Below are 5,302 nucleotides of genomic sequence, written 5' to 3'. Positions count from 1 at the left end.
CTATTTTGACAGATTAATGTGTTGAATTTAGAATTCATTTATGTAGATTTTTTCTACAAATAGTATTGATACTTTATGATTTATTTATATTTATTTTGAATTTTCTTTTATTGGTTATTTGTATTTTAATTAGTGTTGCCTTTTTAACTTTATTAGAGCGTAAGGTTTTAGGTTATATTCAGATTCGGAAGGGTCCAAATAAGGTAGGTTTTGTTGGAATTCCTCAGCCATTTAGAGATGCTATTAAGTTAATTTGTAAGGAGCAGCCAATTCCTATTATATCTAATTACCTACTTTATTATTTTTCCCCTGTTTTTAATTTAATGATTTCTTTAGCCGTTTGAGTAATTTTTCCTTATTTAACTTATATGTGTTCTTTTTCTTATGGATTTTTATTTTTTTTATGTTGTACTAGATTAGGTGTTTATACTGTTATAATTGCTGGTTGATCTTCTAATTCAAATTATTCATTATTAGGTTCTCTTCGTTCTGTTGCTCAAACAATTTCTTATGAAGTTAGTTTAGCTTTAATTTTATTGTCTTTAATTATTTTAATTGGTAGTTTTAATATGTTTGATTTTATAAACTATCAGCTTTATTGTTGATTTATTATTATTTCTTTTCCTTTAGCTTTAGCTTGTTTTGCTTCTTGCTTAGCTGAAACTAATCGTACTCCTTTTGATTTTGCTGAAGGGGAATCTGAGTTAGTTTCAGGATTTAATATTGAGTATGGTGCGGGTGGTTTTACTTTAATTTTTTTAGCTGAATATACTAGAATTGTCTTCATAAGAATGTTATTGGCTTTAATTTTTTTGGGCGGTGATTTTTATTCTTTTATATTTTTTATTAAGCTTGCTATTATATCTTTTGGTTTTATTTGGGTTCGTGGAACATTACCACGGTTCCGTTATGATAAATTAATGTACTTAGCTTGAAAAAGTTTTTTACCTTTATCTTTGAATTTTTTTATTTTCTTTGTTGGTTTAAAGATTTTATTTATCTCATTTGTTTAGTGAAATTTTTTGAGAAAAGTTAATAGAAGAGTTAAACTTCTAATTTTATGTTTTCAAAACATATGCTTTTCCTAAGCTAATTAACTTTATTCCTTAATTAATTTATCTCATGCGTTTGCGACATGGACATTAATTAAGAAATATGTGAAGAAAATAATTGTTAAGATTTGACCTGTTATAATATAAGGTTCTTCAACAGGTCGTTTACCAATTCACGTTAGTAAGCATACAACAACTACTATAATTCAGAATAAAAATTGATTAATAGGGTAAAATTGAATGCCTCGGAATGGTGTTTTACTATAAAATGGTAAAATTATTAAGATTCTAATTGATAAAAATAATGCAATAACACCTCCTAACTTATTAGGGATAGATCGTAGAATTGCATATGGAAATAGGAAATATCATTCTGGTTGAATGTGAACTGGTGTTACTAATGGGTTGGCAGGTACAAAGTTATCTGGATCTCCTAATAGGTAAGGATTAATTAAACATAGTATAATTAATAATGATGTTATTATTACAAATGTAATAGAATCCTTAAAGGTAAAGTATGGATGGAATGGAATTTTTTCAATATCTCCATTTAGTCCGAGAGGATTATTAGATCCTGTTTGGTGAAGAAAAAATAAATGAATTGCTGCTATAGCAGCAATAATAAATGGTAATACAAAATGGAATGTGAAGAATCGATTTAATGTTGCATTATCAACAGCGAATCCTCCTCATACTCATTGGACTAAATCTGTTCCTAAGTATGGAATTGCTGATAATAAATTAGTAATTACTGTTGCACCTCAAAAAGATATTTGGCCTCAGGGTAAGACATATCCTATAAATGCAGTTGCTATAACTAAAAATAAAATCACTGTACCAATTATTCAGGTATGTATATATATATAAGATCCATAGTAAATTCCCCGTCCTACATGTAAGTAAATACAAATAAAAAATATAGATGCTCCATTTGCGTGTAAGGTTCGGATAATTCAACCATTATTTACGTCTCGGCAGATGTGTACTACACTACTGAATGCTATTTCAATATTTGATGTATAATGTATAGCTAAAAATAGTCCAGTTACGATTTGAATTACCAAACATAACCCTAATAGGGATCCAAAATTTCATCAAAATGAAATATTTGTTGGGGCAGGTAAGTCAATTAAAGAGTTATTAATAATTTTAATTAAAGGATGTCTTAATCGTAAGGGTTTATTCATTAGTAATTATCTTATTTTACGAATAGGTCCCTGATTAATATTGGTGATTTTAACAACTGCTAGTAGTGCTAAAAATAAATGAATTATTATTATTATTGTAATAATGAATGTTGGTCTATTATATAATTTTTCTAAAGATATTGTTATTTCTTGATAATTGATTGAATTATCAATATTTATAGTTTCGGTGTTTTTGAAAAAGTCTATAAATATAGATATATCTAGAATAATTAATATTAATATGATAAATACTCACATTATTAATGTAATAATTATAGTGATTGATTTAGGCGGAAATATTTCGTTTGATGCAATTCTTGTAATGTAAATAAATAATACTAGTATACCACCAAGAAATGTTAAAAATAAAATATATGATAATCAATATCTTTCTATTATTGTTCCTGTTATTAATCCAACTAGGAAGGTTTGAAGGATAATAAAAAGCATTATTGATATTGGGTGTCTTAATTTAATAAAATTAATATTTATTACATTTGATAATGATATAATTATTATTTTGATCATTTCAGGGTTAGTTTATTTAAAATACCGGTTTTGGGAACCGATGATGGAAGCTTTTCCACCTCTGAAGTTTTAAAAGTGGGGGCTGGACTTATTTCCGGTTTACAAGACCGGCGTTTTTTTTAAACTATTAAAACTAATGTTTATATTCTCTATTTTTACTTCTTTATTGATTTATTGTGCTGGTGTTTATGTTTTTTCTTCTAAACGTAAACATTTATTAATGGTTCTTTTGAGATTAGAATATATTGTTCTTTCTTTATTTATGTTAGTTATTGTTTTTCTTATTGAGTTTGATTATGATTATTTTTTTCCTGTTATTTTTTTAGTTTTTTCTGTTTGTGAGGGTGCTTTAGGTCTTTCTATTTTAGTTTCAATAATTCGTTCTCATGGTAATGATTGTTTATTAAATAATTGTTGATGGTTGGAACATTCTTTAATGTTTCTGTCGGGTTTTGTTTTTATAATTTGTGTTTATTCATATGCTGATTTGAATATAATTAGATATTATTTTGGTATTGATTATTTTTCTTTTAGTTTAATTTTACTTAGTTTTTGGATTTGTTCTTTAATAATCACTGCTAGAGGTTCAGTTTATTTAAGTTCATATCATTCTAATTTTTTTGTTTTTATGGTTTTGATTTTAATAATTATGCTTTATTGTTCATTTGCTAGATTAAGTCTTCTTTCTTTTTATATTTTTTTTGAGGCTAGATTAGTTCCTACTTTACTTTTAATTTTGGGTTGGGGTTATCAACCTGAGCGTTTGCAGGCTGGTGTTTATTTAATTTTTTATACTTTGCTTGCTAGATTACCTTTATTATTAGTTTTATTTAAGGTTTATGATTTTTCTAATACTTTATATTTTCCTTTATTGGTTGATTTTGGTTCTTATTATTTTATGTTTTATGTATTTATAATTTTGGCTTTTTTAGTTAAGATACCTATGTTTTTGGTTCATTTATGACTTCCTAAGGCTCATGTAGAGGCCCCTATTTCAGGTAGAATAATTCTTGCTGGTGTTTTATTAAAGTTAGGTGGTTATGGTATTTTTCGTGTTATAAAGGTTATTTCTTATTTGGGTTTAAAGTTTAATTATTTTTGATTGTCTTTAGGTTTATCTGGGGGTGTTATTGTAAGATTTATTTGTTTTCGTCAGGTTGATTTAAAGTCTTTAATTGCATATTCTTCTGTTGCTCATATAAGAATGGTTATTGGTGGATTGATGACTATGAATTGATGAGGTTGTGTAGGTTCCCTTTCTCTAATGGTTGGTCATGGTTTATGTTCTTCTGGTTTATTTTGTTTATCTGATATTATTTATGAACGTTTAGGTAGACGAAGATTATTAATTAACAAGGGTATAATTAATTTGATGCCAAGAATGGCTTTATGATGATTTCTTTTAAGATCATCAAATATGGCTGCTCCTCCTTCTTTAAATTTGGTAGGTGAAATTAGATTATTAAATAGAATTATATCTTGATCTTCTTTTAGATTCTTTGCTTTGATATTTTTATCTTTTTTTAGAGCTGTTTATACTTTGTATATATATTCTTTTTCTCAGCATGGGAATTATTATTCTGGTGTTTATACTTGTTCTCTTGGTTATTTTCGTGAATATCATCTTTTACTTTTACATTGATTGCCTTTAAATATTCTCTGTTTAAAGGGTGAATATTTCTTTGTTTAGTTTGCTTAAGTATTTTAATGAAAAATATTGTTTTGTGGAATCAATGATATGAAGTTTTTCATCTTAGGCCGTGAATTTATTTTCTATTTGTTCTTTGAGTTTTTTTTCTTTGTTTATTTCGAGAACTATAATTTTTATTTTAGGTATTTATTATTTAATAATTGATTATAGAGTTTTTGTTGAGTGAGAGCTTTTCAATTTAAATGGTTCTATTGTTGTTATAACTTTAATTTTGGATTGAATATCTCTTATTTTTATATCTTTTGTTATATATATTTCTTCTTTGGTTATTTATTATAGAGAGGATTATATATCTGGTGAAAAGAATATAAATCGTTTTATTATTATTGTTTTAATATTTATTCTTTCTATAGGTTTTTTAATTATTAGTCCTAATTTAATTAGAATTTTATTAGGTTGAGATGGTTTAGGTTTAGATTCTTATTGTTTAGTTATTTATTATGAAAATGTAAAATCTTATAGTGCTGGTATATTAACTGCACTTTCTAATCGTATTGGTGATGTTGCTATTTTAATTTCTATTGCATGAATGTTAAATTTTGGTGGTTGAAATTATATTTATTATTATGATTTTATTTCTAATTCTTTTGAAATAAAGCTCATTACTATATTAATTGTTTTAGCAGCTATAACTAAGAGAGCTCAGATTCCTTTCTCTTCATGACTTCCTGCTGCTATAGCAGCTCCTACTCCTGTTTCTGCTTTAGTTCATTCTTCTACTCTTGTTACTGCTGGTGTTTATTTATTAATTCGTTTTAGACCAATATTGGATACTTATAATTGTGGTTGATTTTTACTTTTAATTGGTTGTATAACTATATTTA

The 5,302-nt window shown here is 26.0% G+C and overlaps 3 long non-coding RNA genes across 3 annotated transcripts in view; 1 reads left to right on the top strand and 2 right to left on the bottom strand.

Moving 5' to 3' along the window:
* Window positions 1–5,302, top strand: part of LOC126356089 (uncharacterized) — a 158,421-nt gene that overhangs the window by 90,082 nt on the left and 63,037 nt on the right. The window lies entirely within an intron of this gene.
* Window positions 1–5,302, bottom strand: part of LOC126356090 (uncharacterized) — an 89,765-nt gene that overhangs the window by 76,671 nt on the left and 7,792 nt on the right. The gene's annotated exons all lie outside the window — the stretch shown is intronic.
* The window catches only part of LOC126356091 (uncharacterized), a 39,772-nt gene that overhangs the window by 31,155 nt on the left and 3,315 nt on the right, over window positions 1–5,302 (bottom strand). The gene's annotated exons all lie outside the window — the stretch shown is intronic.

This window comes from Schistocerca gregaria, chromosome 3 (genome assembly GCF_023897955.1).
Source record: "Schistocerca gregaria isolate iqSchGreg1 chromosome 3, iqSchGreg1.2, whole genome shotgun sequence".
Lineage (NCBI taxonomy): Eukaryota > Metazoa > Arthropoda > Insecta > Orthoptera > Acrididae > Schistocerca > Schistocerca gregaria.
Note: the sequence above shows the minus strand (reverse complement) of the source record. Positions and strands in the feature narration are given on the sequence as shown.